This window comes from Panthera uncia, assembly GCF_023721935.1.
Source record: "Panthera uncia isolate 11264 chromosome A3 unlocalized genomic scaffold, Puncia_PCG_1.0 HiC_scaffold_11, whole genome shotgun sequence".
NCBI classification, from domain to species: Eukaryota; Metazoa; Chordata; class Mammalia; order Carnivora; family Felidae; genus Panthera; species Panthera uncia.
The window spans coordinates 24,378,171-24,393,536 of record NW_026057578.1 but is presented as its reverse complement, the minus strand read 5'-3'; the positions used below and the strand labels follow the sequence as shown (position 1 = coordinate 24,393,536).

At 37.5% G+C, this 15,366-nt stretch overlaps 1 pseudogene; it reads right to left on the bottom strand.

Moving 5' to 3' along the window:
* Positions 1-14,230: 14,230 nt before the first annotated feature.
* LOC125936097 (transcription factor BTF3-like) lies at positions 14,231-14,974 on the bottom strand (annotated as a pseudogene).
* Positions 14,975-15,366: the final 392 nt, after the last annotated feature.

The following is a 15,366-nucleotide window of genomic DNA, read 5'->3' as shown; positions in this document are numbered from 1 at the left end:
TCTGATCATTCACCAAAGAACATTTTGACAATCAACTTAGATTCCCTGGTAATGAAATGCTTTCGACAGCAAACACAAATATTTCAGTCACTGGAAAAATATATCCCATGCTAGAATGTAACTCTGTGAGGGCAGGAAATTGTTAATCACAGCTGTGTCCCTAGAACCTAAAACAGTGCTTAGCACAAAGTAGATTCTTTGTGTTCGATGAATGAATGAACATTAGTAAATTAGAATTATACTTTATACCACATTTTCTTGTGAATTTGGTTATTGTAAGTCAATCCTCAAATATCTCTTCCATGCTAGATGCATTAGGAATATCAGATTTCTGGTCTTGAAGGCCAAATATGAGACCTTGAACTCTAGTGCTCTACCACAAGTGTCTGTAAGACCTGATTTGGTTAACCAGCTGACCTCTTTTGATGTCTCCTTCTTGATTCTCTTTGACTTCAATTCATCCTCCATCTAGCTCACAAGTTTTATTTTAAGAAATCCAATCATATTGTTCCCCTGCCTAAAAATCAGTTAATTCTCTGTTACCTTCAGATAATAGCTATCTACAGTCTACTTCTCCAGCTTTCCTACCACTTTACTCTCTACCCTTCTTTCTACTGCCTATCAGGTATTGTCAGTTCCAGCCACACTGAGTTACTTTATATTTCCTGAAATGCCATTTCTCTGGCTGGAATGTTCATCCCTCCTCTTCCTAGGTGATGAACTCCTGCCATTCTTTAAGATCCAGCTTAAATGTTACTTCTTAAAAGCTTATGACTTCTCTAGAGGGGAAAAGCTGTTTCTTTCTTTCTGATTGTTTTCTCTCTTTCCCCTGCAACAGCCCTTATATATTATAGCTACCTTTGAGATCCTGCAGGGCAGGATCTATGTCTTATTTATCTTTCCTTGCTTCCCAAATACCTTGCACATGTTTCTGAATGCAAGGATCCATATGGAGTGATAAGTATGAGTGCTAATAACTAACTTGCAACAGCTTGAGCTTCTTACACATAGTCTCCTTCCCAAGGAAGAATATGAAACTTCTCAACTGTATCGGGTTTTTGTTGTTGTTGTTGTTTTTAAAAATTTTTAACGTTGATTTATTTTTGAGAGACAAAGCATGAACAGGGGTAGGGCAGATAGAGGGAGACACAGAATCTGAAGCAGGATCCAGGCTCTGAGCTGTCAGCACAGAGCCTGGCGCAGGGCTCAAACCCATGAACCATGAGATCATGACCTGAGCCAAAGTTGGACGCTTAACCAACTGAGCTACCCAGGTACCCCTCAACTGTATTGTTTGAAACAATTGGGTATGAACATAGTCAGGAAAGAAAGGTGCTTTACATACTCTCTTTACGAGTTACCATAAAAGATTTTTTGTCTTCTTGACATATCAGCAGACTCTTAGAAAGGGGTGATTCAGTGCACCATGTATACACTCAGCACCTTGGATTATCACTACTCATTGTACATCTTACTGCCTTTCTCTTGAGAGACTTTGTAACCCCAACACTTTCATAGTGTCTAGTACTTATTGGGAGCACAACAAATGTTTATTGAAAGAATGTATGAATTAATAAATGAAATTCAAAAATTAATTTCTTCCTCTCTTCTTTTGAATAATTAAACCCTCCCTTTAAAAATGTTTGAGGTGCCACTTGCTCTTTAAAGCCTTTTGTAATCATCCCCTGTTATAATTTTACCCTTCTCCATCTTCATGTAGCACATATTATTTACACCATGCTGTCTTGCATTTTTAAGTGCATATGTTCTTTCTTCCTAGCTAGATTGTAAAATTCTTGAGAGCAGGGACTATATGTACTGTTGCATCCTACAGTAGTGTCTTAAATCTAGTAGGATTTTAATACTGCAAATTCTTGGTAAGTTACCCATGGTCATTCAGTGTCTTGTCATCTCAGAAGACTGCAAAACTCTGAAGATAACCTCTGAAGATACTACCTCACATCCATTAAGATGGCTATTATAAAAACAGAGCAAAACAGAAAACAGAAAAGGACAAGTGTTAGCAAGGATGTGGAGAAATTGGAACCCTTGTGCACTGTCAGTGGGAATGTAAACTGGTATAGCTGCTATATATAGCTGTTTTTCAAAATAGTATAGTGGTTACTCAAAAAATTAGAATTACTGTATTATCCAACAATTCCACTTGTGGTATATACCCAAAAGAGTTGAAAGGAGAGTCCCAAAGAGATTTTTGTATACCTACGTTTATAGCAGCATTCTTCACAGTAGCCAATAGTGGAAGCAACCCAAGTGTCTGTTGGTAGATGGACGGAAAAACAAAATGTGGTTATACATCCAGTGGAATATTATTCAGTCTTAAAAATGAAGGCAGTTCTGACACATGTTGCAACATGGATGAACCTTGAGGGCATTATGCTGAATGAAATAAGCCAGTCACAAAAAGACAAATATTATATACTTCCATTTATGTGAGGTACCTAGAGTAGTCACTCTCATAGAAACAGAAAGTAGAATGGTGGTTGCCTGCGGCTGGGGGCAGAAGAAAGGGGAGTTGTTATTTAATGGTGGCAGAGTTTCAGTTTTGCAAGATGAAAGAGTTCTGGAGACTGGTTGCACAACAATGTGAATGTACTGAAATGAAATGTACACTTAAAAATGGTTAACATAGGGTGGCTCAGTCGGTTAAATGTCTGACTTCGGCTCAGGTCATGATTGCGATTGGTGAGTTTGAGCTCCTCTTCAGGCTCTGTGCTGACAGCTCAGAGCCTGGAGCCTGCTTTGGATTCTGTGTCTCCCTCCCTCTCTGCCCCTTCCCTGCTGGGAGTCTGTCTCGTTGTCTCTCAAAAATGAATAAACATTAAAAAAATGTTTTTAAAAATGGTTACCATTGTGAATTTTATGTTATTAAAAAAGATAACAGCACTGAACAGGGAGTCAAAAGACCGAGGTTATTCTTGGTTGTTTCCCAGTGATCAATGAATCTTGTGCAAGTTACTGTTTTTACTTGTGCCTTGATTTCTTCATCTTTAAACAGGATAATATTATTAATAAAGCCTCCTTGGCTTCTGGGTTTCTGTGAGGACCAAATAGAAAAAAAGAAAAAAAAAAAAAAACAACAACCAACAACGCTTAAGATAATTTTTTCAGTAGTAGTTTTTCTGGCATTCCAGTGTCCCTGATCTCTTTTAATATTCATCACAAGTTTCACATCCTGTTTTATAACAAAATATTCCTAAAGATGCCTCAGCAATAACCTGTTACCACTTGAAAGGATATGTATACTGAACTCTTAAACTTTGGACTGCTTACCTTATAATTTAGTTCCAGGAACACAGCAAATAAACAGCCTTTATGAGGACTATAGATGACCTAAGATGCTAATTACTAATGTGGTTTAACATTAATTGAGGAAATACAAGCTCAGGATTTTCATGTGAGCATGAGAAAGCTGGTCCCAAATTTGGGAGGTATGAGGGTAATATCTGCTTAGTGTCTACTAAGCATCAGGCTCTATAGCAGATGTCTTACATGTGATATCTCATTTAATCTTCACAAAAGCCTTGATAGGTTAATAATATTATACTCTTTTTTTTTGAGAGAGAGAGAGAGAGAGAGAGAGAGAGAGACAGCACAAGCTGGGGAGAGGGGCGGACAGAGAGAGAGAATACTTTTCTTTTAATGTTTATTTATATGAGAGAGAGAGAGAGAGAACGTGGGGGAGCGGCAGAGAGAGAGGGGTACAGAGGATCCAAAGTAGGCTCTGTGCTGACAGCAGTGAATCTGATGCGGGGCTCAAACCCACGAATTATGAGTTCATGACCTGAGCTGAAGTTGGGACACTCAACTGGCTGAGCCACCCAGGCACCTCAAGAATATTTTTTTAAAAATGTTTATTTATTTATTTTGAGAGACAGCATGCACACATGAGGGAGTGCATGCATGCGTGAGTTGTGGGGGGTGGCGAGAGAGAGAGGGAGAGAATCCCAAGCAGGTTCTGTGCTGGCAGTGTAGAGCCCAATGCGGGGCTTGATCCCACGACCTTCGGATCATGACCTGAGCGGAAATCAAGAGTCAGATGCTGAATGGACTAAGCCACCCAGGCGCCCCATAATAGAACTAATTGATCCAGGACGCCTGGGTGGCTCAGTCCGTTTAGCATCCAACTCTTGATTTTGGCTCAGGTTGTGGTCTCATGGTTTGTGAGTTCCAGCCCCACATACAGCTCTAAGCTGGCAGTGTGGAGCCTTCTTGGGATTCTCTTTCTCTCTCTCTCTCTCTCTCTCTCTGTCTCTCTCTCTTTTTGCCCCTCCCTGCCCCCCTCTCAAAATAAATGAATAAATTTAAAAAATTAAAAAATAGAACTAATTGATCCAGAATTAAACCACACTTATAGAGTCATAATAAGGTCAACATGGAACATTGATTTAATTTAAAATATTGAGATATAACTATTGGGAGGCTAGAGGGAAGGAAAGTATAAAGTGTTGGATCTTTATCTTATAATAGGTACTTTTTAAAATTTACAAATCAAGAAATAGCAGTATAAATATTTTACTTAGGAAAATGTTGGTAAATATGGAAAGAAGCAAGTAAAAGAGTCTGGGAGGGTGTCTCAGGCTTTGAGGAAGCCACTGCTTTTTTTCCCTCCTAAGACTTGTGTGTGTGTGTATGTGTGTGTGTGTGTTAAAATACATTCCTGCTTTGTTTTGTTATGAGTCTTGTAGTTCCACATGATTTTTTTTTTTTTTTTAATTTTTGGGACAGAGAGAGACAGAGCATGAACGGGGGAGGGGCAGAGAGAGAGGGAGACACAGAATCGGAAACAGGCTCCAGGCTCCGAGCCATCAGCCCAGAGCCTGACGCGGGGCTCGAACTCACGGACCGCGAGATCGTGACCTGGCTGAAGTCGGACGCTTAACCGACTGCGCCACCCAGGCGCCCCCCACATGATTTTTTTAACCACATAAGTTTTGAAGTATTTAATGCATGACCTTGATAAACATTTAAAATATCAAAGAAATAAAGAGAGAAATAGAGAAAGGAAGGAAGGAAGGAAGGAGGGAAGGAAGAAAAAGAAAAAGGAAAAAAAAAAGGAAAGGATAGGAAAGGATAGGAAAGGAAAGGAAAGGAAAAGAAAGGAAAGGAAAGAAGAAAGAAAAGAAGAAAAGATTTAGTGTCCATTTAGACCTGTTACATAAAATGACATTATGAATTTCCTTTATAGAGAAGTCCTGGAGAAATACTAGAAATTATTTGAGATATTTGAGAAGAATAAAACCCTATTTAGGTTATTGTCTTTGAAGTATTGTGCTTAGTTGGGGTATCACAAATGCTACTCTTCCCAAAAATGGGAGAAATAAGGTGGAATGCTAAAGCATTGCCATCTTCTGAGTTCTCATCAGTGTTACTGGCTGATTTTTTTGAGTTATGAATTCAGTGAACGTCATAGATCTCTGAAACCTCAGAAAGATGTTATCCTCAAGATTAATGTCCTGAGACTGTGTTATATATGGAATTGAGAGATATATTGTTAAGTCTCCATTTTATGACTTATTGGCTATATTATTATTTCTGGCCTTCCTGTTTCTTCTGCTTACTCTGGAAGCTAAATTGCAATGAATGGTGTTCAAAAAGAGCTGCTTTATGCTCAGTCCCTCTGATACTAAACATGCTCTAGTGTACTTATTAGGGATTATTCAGTCTCTTCTATTAAACTGTAAGAACTTCAAAAGTACCAACCACAGTTCACCCTTGAACAATGCTGGGGGTTAGGGGTATTGACCCCTCATGCAGTCAAAAATGTGCATATAACTTTTGACTCCCCAAAGGCTTACGAATAGCCTACTGTTGACTAGAAGCCTTACCAGTAAGATAAAGTCAATTAATACATTGTATATTATGTGTTATATACTATAATCTTAGAATAAAGTAGGCAGAGAAAAGAAAATGTTACTAAGAAAATCATAAGGAAGAGAAAATACATTTACAGACTATACAATATTTTTTCTTTATTATATTTTTATATTTAAATAAAGTTATATCATCATTCTCATATACAGATCACAGATCCACAACATAGACATTTTACAAAATAAGAACAGCATAATTAAAAGCCTATTTCTATAATTGGGCATTTCCCCCATAAAAAGATTATCTCTGTCTCATATTCTTGAGTACTTTTGTTATTAGAGATATTCCATTTTCAACTTTTACAATTACAATTACTTTTACCATTAGGTCTACAATAACCATTATAGACCTAATGGTTATTTCAAATCTACTCAGAGTTAATGTAGTTCACCATCCCAAACAATGGTTAACTTAGTTACATGAAATCAAGTTCCTTAGATACTAATTTTGAAAAAAATCTAGAGAGGTAAATCTGCTTCACAAACTTACACATGGTACTGTAGGCTCAATTCAAAATATATTAAAGCTGTTCATTTCCTTTTGATTATTAGCTTTATTATAGACACTAGTGGGTTAACTGAATTATAGGCTTACATTATAGTTGTTAGCTTTAGTTTAGTGGAACAGTGTAACAGTCCTGACTCTTGTTTGGGACAAAGCTGTCCTCGGAACCTCAGTTTCCAAAACAAGTAGCAGAAGTCATTGTTTTCCAAGAGATTTGGTGAGTAGGGTGGAAGCGATGTGATGATCACATATGACTGATCACACTACTGTAACAGATAGCTGGGCAACTGCTTTACTCTGGTCTGCACTCTCCAACTTCTCTTGGAAGTTTTTCCTAGTCCACCTTAGGTTTTTTTTTTCTTCCCCTGTGTTGCTACTGATGTGTGCCTGTGACTCTCTTGTACAACACTTCCTAGTATTTGGTTGAAGGAAACTTCATTCTTTGTGTTACTGAAGCCAAATATATAAAATCAAGTTTGACTTCTTTCTCTCCCATAGCAAATCTGTCAGCAAATCATACTGACTGTACCTTGATAATAATTCCAGAACCTGAACACTTCCCACTACCTCCACCTACTATTCTCGCCCAAGTCATTGTATCTCTAGCCTGGATTATTTCAATAACTTCATGAATATATGTTCTTTATGCTTCTACCTTTGCCCCTAACAATTGATTATGTTAACCATAATTTAAATCATAGAATTCCTTTGCTCAGAACTCTGCAATGGTTTCCATCATGACCAAGAATAAAAACCAAGCCTATATGACATATGTGTTCTAGTCCATTTTATTTCTTTGCCCTAACTTCCTCTCTTCTATTCTACAATGGCCTTCTTGCTATTCCTGAAGTTGTTTAGGCATGCTGCTGCTGTTGATCCTTTGCCTTAGCTACGTCATCTCCTAGGATACTTGCCCTCAGATATCTACGTACCTAATACACATCCTTCATGTCTTTACTATACTGTATTTTTGATACTGTAGTTTATGTTGTCTGTTTACAAGATGAATCATCTGTTAGTACTTATATCAGTATTGTCTCATATGATACAAAACACTGTAGATGTTATACATATTAATAATACTAGACATCAAAATGAAAAGGTAATGTGAAAAAGAAATTTATATTTATTTACAGGTATAACAATCCATGCATTGATAATGAAGAAGCAGCAATATGGTTGCTTCATGGTAACCTAGCTTGTACATTAATGAATAAATTGTTATAAAAGTTTTATGACATATAGTATTATAGTCATAATACTATATGATAGTATTCATAATATAGTATTAGAAACATTGTTACATTAAAAAAACTTAATTGTGATGATAGGCTGACATGCAGTTATAAGTGTACAGTATTAGAAACAGTATTCATAATACAGTATTAGAAACATTGTTACATTAAAAAAAACTTGATTGTGATGATAGGCTGACATGCAATTATAAGCAAGAGAGACATACTGTTTGGTAATATAATTCTTTGAAAGCAAAGTTATAATATGGTAAGAAAACAAACACATTATTATTTTATATTAAACATCACTCACGTCATGCCTGTGTAGGGATAGGTTATCCACTTCTATACAGATCTTGCACATGAAGAATACTTAGGCAATGAATACTATATGATGAATACTTAGGCAATAATGATGATGACACTAAAACATCTCATACTGTCCTTGCCAACAGTTATTAGGTGTTCACTCACACATGTACACATTAGATAAGCTTATTAACAGCATGATGATTATTTACTATTTATTAAGTGGAAGTATATCAGCATAAAATCTTCATCCTCATTGTCTTCATGTTGAGTAGGCTGAGGAGGAGGAGGAAGAGGAAGAATTCTCTTTCTGTCTCATGGGTGGCAGAGATGGAAGTGGTGGAGGAGATGGATGCAGAGGCAGGAGAGGCAGGCAGGTGTAACTTTATGGAAATACATTATAATTTCTGTCTGATTTTTTTTTTCTTTTTCAGTTCTCAAAAATTTTTTTGCTATATGGAACCAATTCTTCTTCCACTGTTTGTTTTAGTTTCAGTGTCCATATCATAGAAGGGTCTATGTCATAAAAGAAGTTAAAAGCAGTCATGAATAATCAGAACCCTTCTGCCAGATTGTCTAATGTCAATTTTTTTTCTGGCACTGCTTCTTCTACGTCTTCTTCCTCATCGTCTAGTACTGATACAGAAACACTCATCCCCATCAAGTCATCTTCTTTTAATTCCTCTGGTGTCATGTCTATTAGCTCTTGAATTTATCCAAGATTCATATCCTGAAACCCTTCACCCACCACATTTTTTATTTTGCCATATCCACAACCTCTTTCATGGTTTCCTTGATTGGCTCTGTTGTAAATCCTGTGAAGTCATGCACAATATCTGGACACAGTTTTCTCCAGCAGAAATGTATTATTTTGGTCTTTAATGATTTTCACAGCTTTTTCTATAACAACAATGGCATCTTCAATGGTATAATTCTTCCAGACTTTCATGATGTTCTCTTTATCAGGGTTCTCTTTCATAGCATTGACTATTCTTTCCATAGAGTATTGTGTCTAATGGGCCTTAAAAGTCCTATGACTCCCTGTTCTAGAGGCTGAATTAGAAATGTTGTATCTGGGGGCAAGTAGAATAGTTCGACACCTCGGGCATTGAATTCATGGGGTTTTGGGTGGCCAGGGTATTGTCCAATATCAAAAGAACCTTAAAAGACAGTTCATACCAGCAAGGTGCTTCCTGACTTTAGGGACAAAGCATTGATGGAACCAATCCAGAAAAAGGGTTCTCATTGCTCAGGCCTTCTTATTGTATAATCACAAGACTGACAGCTGGTGTTTATCTTTTCCCTCCAAGGATTGGGAACTAGCAGCTTTATAGATAAGGGCAGTCCCCATCATAAACCCAACTCCATTTGCACAAAACACTATCCCTTCCTGCCTTAAATCCTGGTGCTCACTTCTTTTCCTTACTAATAAATGTCCTTTGAGGTATTTTTTTTTTCCAGAATAGGGTACTTTCATCTTCATTAAAAAAAACTGTTCAGAAGATAGCCTTTATCTTCAATGATTTTTTTTTAACTTGAGAGAGAGAGAGAGAGAGAGAGAGAGAGAGAGAGAGCATGCACAGTGCAAGCAGGGGAGAGGGCAGAGGCAGAGAGAAAATCTCAAGCAGGCTCCATGCTGAGTGTGGAGCCCAACACAGGGCTTGATCCCACGACCCTGGGATCATTGATGATCTGAGCCAGATCATCTGAGCCAGATGAACTGAGCCAGAATCAAGAGTGGGACGCTCAATGCAGCCACTCTGAAAAACAGTATGGAGGTGCCTCAAAAAATTAAAAACAGAATTACCCTATGACCCAGCAATTGCACTACTAGGTATTTATCGAAGGATACAAGTGTGCTATTTCGAAGGGGCACATGCATCCCAATGTTTATAGCAGCAGTATTGACAATAGTCAAAGTATGGAAAGAGCCCAAATGTCCATTGACTGATGAATGGATAAAGAAGTTGTGGTATATATGTATACAATGGAATATTACTCAACGCTCAAAAAGAATGAAATCTTGCCATTTGCAGCAACATGGATGGAACTAGAGTGTATTATGCTAAGCGAAATTAGTCAGAGAAAGACAAATATATGACTTCACTCATGTGGAATTCAAGATACACAACAGATGAACATAAAGGAAAGGAAGCAAAAATAATATAAAAACAGAGAGGGGGACAAAACATAAGAGACTCTTAAATACAGAGAACAAACTGAGTGAGGGTTGCTGGAGGGGTATTGGGTGGGGGGATGGGTTAAATGGGCAAGGGCATTAAGGAAGACACTTGTTGGGATGATCACTGGTGTTACATGTAAGTGATGAATCACGAAATTCTATTCCTGAAATCATTATTACACTATATGTTAACTAATATGGATATAAATTAAAAATAATAATAATTTAAAAAAAGAGTGGGACACTCAACTAGTTGAGCCACTCAGGTGCCCCATCACCTCAATGATTTTCTTAGTGGTATCTGGGAATTTGTCTGCTGCCTCTTGGTCAGCAGAAGCTGTTTCTCCTGTTACCTTGGCATTAAAAAAATTTTTTTAATGTTTATTTTTAAGAGATAAAGAGAGACAGAGCACAAGTGAGGAGGGAGAAGAGAGAGAGGGAGACACAGAATCCAAAGTAGGCTCCAGGCTGTGAGCTGTCAGCACAGAGCCTGATGCAGGTTTCGAACCCGCAAGATCATGACCTGAACCAAAGTTGGCGCTTAACTGACTGAGCCACACAGGTGCCCCTACCTTGACATTTTTTAAGCCAAACCTCTTTCTAAAATTATCAACCCATCCTTTGCTGATACTGAATTCTCTAGCTTTGGATCCTTCAGCTTCCTTTTGCTTTAAGTTGTCATATAGTGACTTTGCTTTTTCTCGAATCAGAATCTGTAGTAGGTATTCCTTTCTTATAGCAATCTTGTATCCACATAAGAGCTGCATTTTCGATACAAGATAAAAAGGTATTTTGCAAAAAATGAAAGGCTTTTGCGCCTACTGTTATAGCTGCAGCAATGGCTTTAGGAATTTCCTTTTCTTTCTTTCTTTCTTTCTTTCTTTCTTTCTTTCTTTCTCTTTTCTTTTCTTTTTACAGTGGTCTTTACACTGAATTCATTTTTCTTGAAATGGTGGCAGCTGCAGCTGCTGAATTCAGTCTATGGGACATATCAAGCAATTCAACTTTTTCTTACAATGTCATGACTTTGTTCTTGGGAGCACTTCCAACATCACTAGTGGCACTATGTATGGGTCCTATGGTGTTACTCAGGATTCATGGTATTGCACTAAACACATGAAAAACACACCAGAACTGTGAGAGATCACTTTTTATTGAGATTGGCAATTTACTGGAGAGATGAATTGCGCATACAGATCATACACCATTTTAAATGGATATTAGCAACCCTTGACCTCACTGCAGTAGCAACAAGAGATGGCTATAAAACTATTACAGCAGGGGGCGCCTGGGTGGCTCAGTTGGTTAAGTGTCCGACTTCAGCTCAGGTCATGATCTCACCGTCTGTGGGTTCAAGCCCCCCGCGTCAGGCTCTGTGCTGACAGCCCAGAGCCTGGAGCCTGTTTCAGATTCTGTGTCTCCCTCTCTCTCTGCCCCTCCCCTGTTCACACTCTGTCTCTCTCTGTCTCAAAAATAAATAAACGTTAAAAAAAAATTAAAACGATTACAGCAGTACAATATATACTACAGTTAATTTTATGCTGTTATGATTTAACACTGCAGCTTTATGTTGCTTACATTTCTTGACTGTGGATGGCACCACGTATGGTCTGTAAGTATGTGCGTTAGTTTTGATAAATTTTAACTTTTTGTAATAGACTTGTGTATATTTTGGGGGGAGTACCTGATAAAATAGACTAATACCTACATGTATTTTATGCATTTGTGACATACATAGCTTTTAAATTTTTTCAATATTTTTAGGCTACACAGTATACCTGAAGTTTTTTTTTTTAATTTTACTTTTTATTTTTTTTAATTTACATCCAAATTAGTTAGCATATGGTGCAACAATGATTTCAGGAGTAGATTCCTTAGTGCCCCTTACCCATTTAGCCCATTCCCCCTCACACAACCCCTCCAGCAACCCTCAGTTTGTTCTCCATATTTATGAATCTCTTCTGTTTTGTCCCCCTCCCTGTTTTTATATTATTTTTGTTTCCCTTCCCTTATGTTCATATGTTTTGTCTCTTAAAGTCCTCATATGAGTGAAGTCATATGATTTTTGTCTTTCTCTAACTGACTAATTTCACCTAGCATGATACCCTCCAGTTCCATCCACGTAGTTGCAAATGGCAAGATTTCATTCTTTTTGATGGCCAAGTAATACTCCATTGTATATATATACCACATCTTCTTTATCCATTCATTCATCGATGGACATCTGGGCTCTTTCCATCCTTTGGCTATTGTTGATAGTGCTGCTATAAACATGGGGGTGCATGTGTCCCTTTGAAACAGCATACCTGTATCCCGTGGATAAATGCCTAGTAGTGCAATTGCTGGGTCGCAGGGTAGTTCTATTTTTAGTTTTTTGAGGAGCCTCCATACTGTTTTTCAGAGTGGCTGCACCAGCTTGCATTACCACCAACAATGTGAAAGAGATCCTCTTTCTCTGCATCCTCGCCAATATCTGTTCTTGCCTGAGTTGTTAATGTTAGCCATTCTGACAGGTGTGAGGTGGTATCTCATTGTGGTTTTGATTTGTATTTCCCTGATGATGAGTGATGTTGAGCATTTTTTCATGCGTCGGTTGGCCATCTGGATGTCTTCCTTGGAGAAGTGTCTATTCATGTCTTTTGCCCATTTCTTCACTGGGTTATTTGTTTTTTGGGTGCTGAGTTTGATAAGTTCTTTATAGATTTTGGATACTGACCTTTATCTGATATGTCATTTGCAAATATCTTCTCCCATTCCATCGGTTGCCTTTTAGTTTTGCTGATTGTTTCCTTCGCTGTGCAGATTTTTATTTTGATGAGGTCCCAGCAGTTCACTTTTGCTTTGGTTTCCCTTGCCTCCAGAGACGTGTTTACTAAGAAGTTGCTGCAGCCAAGATCAAAGAGGTTTTTGCCTGCTTTCTCCTCAAGGATTTTGATGGCTTTTTGTCTTACATTTAGGTCTTTCATCCATTTTGAGTTTATTTTTGTGTATGGTGTAAGAAAGTGGTCCAGGTTCATTCTTCTGCATGTTGCTGTCCAGTTTTCCCAGCACCACTTGCTGAAGAGACTGTCTTTATTCCATTGAATATTCTTTCCTGCTTTGTCAAAGATTAGTTGGCCATACGTTTGTGGGTCCATTTCTGGGTTTTCTATTCCGTTCCATTGATCTGAGTGTCTGATCTTGTGCCAATAGCATACTGTCTTGATGATTACAGCTTTGTAGTATAGCTTAAAGTCTGGGATTGTGATGCCTCCTACCTGCAGGTTTTTTTCAAAGTGTCACAAATCACAAAAAAACTTTCCAGTATGTTTATTGAAAAAAAATCCATGCAAAGTGGACCCACACAGTTCAAACCTGTGTTGTTCAAGGGTCAACTATATATCTTTGCCTCTGAAGTTTCCCACATATCCTATTATTACTGTTCTCAGTTTCTAATAAGCAATAAATCAATGTTTCCACAGATTTGTTGACTGGTATTGTGAGGAAAATATTTGTCATTAAATGTTCCTGTAATTCTGTACTTAGAAAAGACAGAAAGTGCCATGTACTCCAGGAAAATTCTATTTTCATTGTTAACTTTAGGCTTAAACTGGGGCTAAACAATAAAGTAAAAACAAAGTAATATGTTTTCTTCCAAAGGAAGAGTTCCTTAATCATTTATATTTTTATAAGACAGATTTTATCTAAAACACAGGAGTACCCCCACAGATTTGGTAAACTTAATTCCTATTCTTACTTCTATTCAGTTCTTATGAGTGTTGACAGAAGAATTTGTCACCCATATAAACAAATAAAAGTATGGCATAGTAGGATGAAGCCTGATGAGGGAGATATAAAGAGAGTTTTTCTGACCTGGAAATGTATAAACAGAGTAAGACTTCATTTGTTTAATACCTAGAATATTAGAACTTCAGATCACCTTCAGAAATTTAAAATACACTTTAGGAAAATAAAAATAAAATAAATATAAGTAAATTTATGATGCTAACCTTTTCGTATATTTTAGAACATAATTTTTCAATTAAGGCTATATTATTATGCCTAATATTTATTGAATGCTTTCTTTTGAACACTCTTCTAAGCTCCTTAATATATTATCTTATTATTATTTTTTTACTAGGCAAAGAACTTTGTTAACCTTGTTTCAAACTTTATCCCCAGGCTTCTTCAGCTTAATTAGCAGCAAAGAATGAATTGTGTATAAGCAAAAACTGAAAAGAGCTGCAGTGTCCAAGGGGCTTGGGCTTCAAAATATTAGAGATCTAGATTTTATCAGATCTATGAACAAAATATTTAAAAAGCAGTCATAATGTAAAATAGCAGCTCCCAGTAATTGCTTCAAATTTTTTCTTCTTCAGAAGTTGACTCAATTCAGTTTGCTTCATTCTTGGAAGCTTCATCAAAATTCTCCACAAGATCTGGAACTTTATCATCATCATCATCTCCAGTAGCGAGTGGTGCCTTTCCATCCACAGATTGTTTGGGCAGAGCTTCAGCCAATCTTCTTAAACTAGTCAGACTGTCTGCACCAAGTTGGTTTAAGATACTGGGGAGCATTTCTGTCAGCTGCTTTGTCTCAGCATGGCCTGTAATGGTGAAAGCGTTTGCCTGAACTTTAGGGTTGTTAAAGTGGATCACTGTTCCTTGGTTTGTGAGTATATTCATTTCTGCAATACCAGATATTATTTACCCCTAACTTCTTTAAGGAGAACTGAAGTTTTTTATCATATGCTGTAGCTGTTCTACGAACCACCTTCTTCTTTCAGGGAGCAGTTCCTTTCCCACCAATGCACACTTGTGCTTGCAGTTTGGCAAGTTTCTACTGGTTCATGATAGTTTCTTTCATCTTGTTGGAGTGGATGTGGGCCATGCGGGGGACTAGGGCTGGCGCTCAGGGGTCTCAGGTGGACCAGCTGAGATTAGGTGTACACATGTAGGGACGCAAGATGGCAGCTAGAGATTTTTTTTTTTTTGGTCACAAACAACCCTGTTAAATAGGTATCATCATTATCCCCATTTTACAAAATAAGAGACTAAGTAATTAAATACCATCTTCCAGATATGATCTGATCAGTTCCTAGGTATTTTACATCTTTTTTTTTTTTTTTTTTTTAAGTAGGTTCCACATCCAGTACAGAGTCCAATACTGGACTTGAACTCATGACCCTAAGATTATGACCTAAGGTGAGATCAAGAGTCAGATGCTTAAATGACTAAGCCACCTAGGCACCTGGATATTGTATG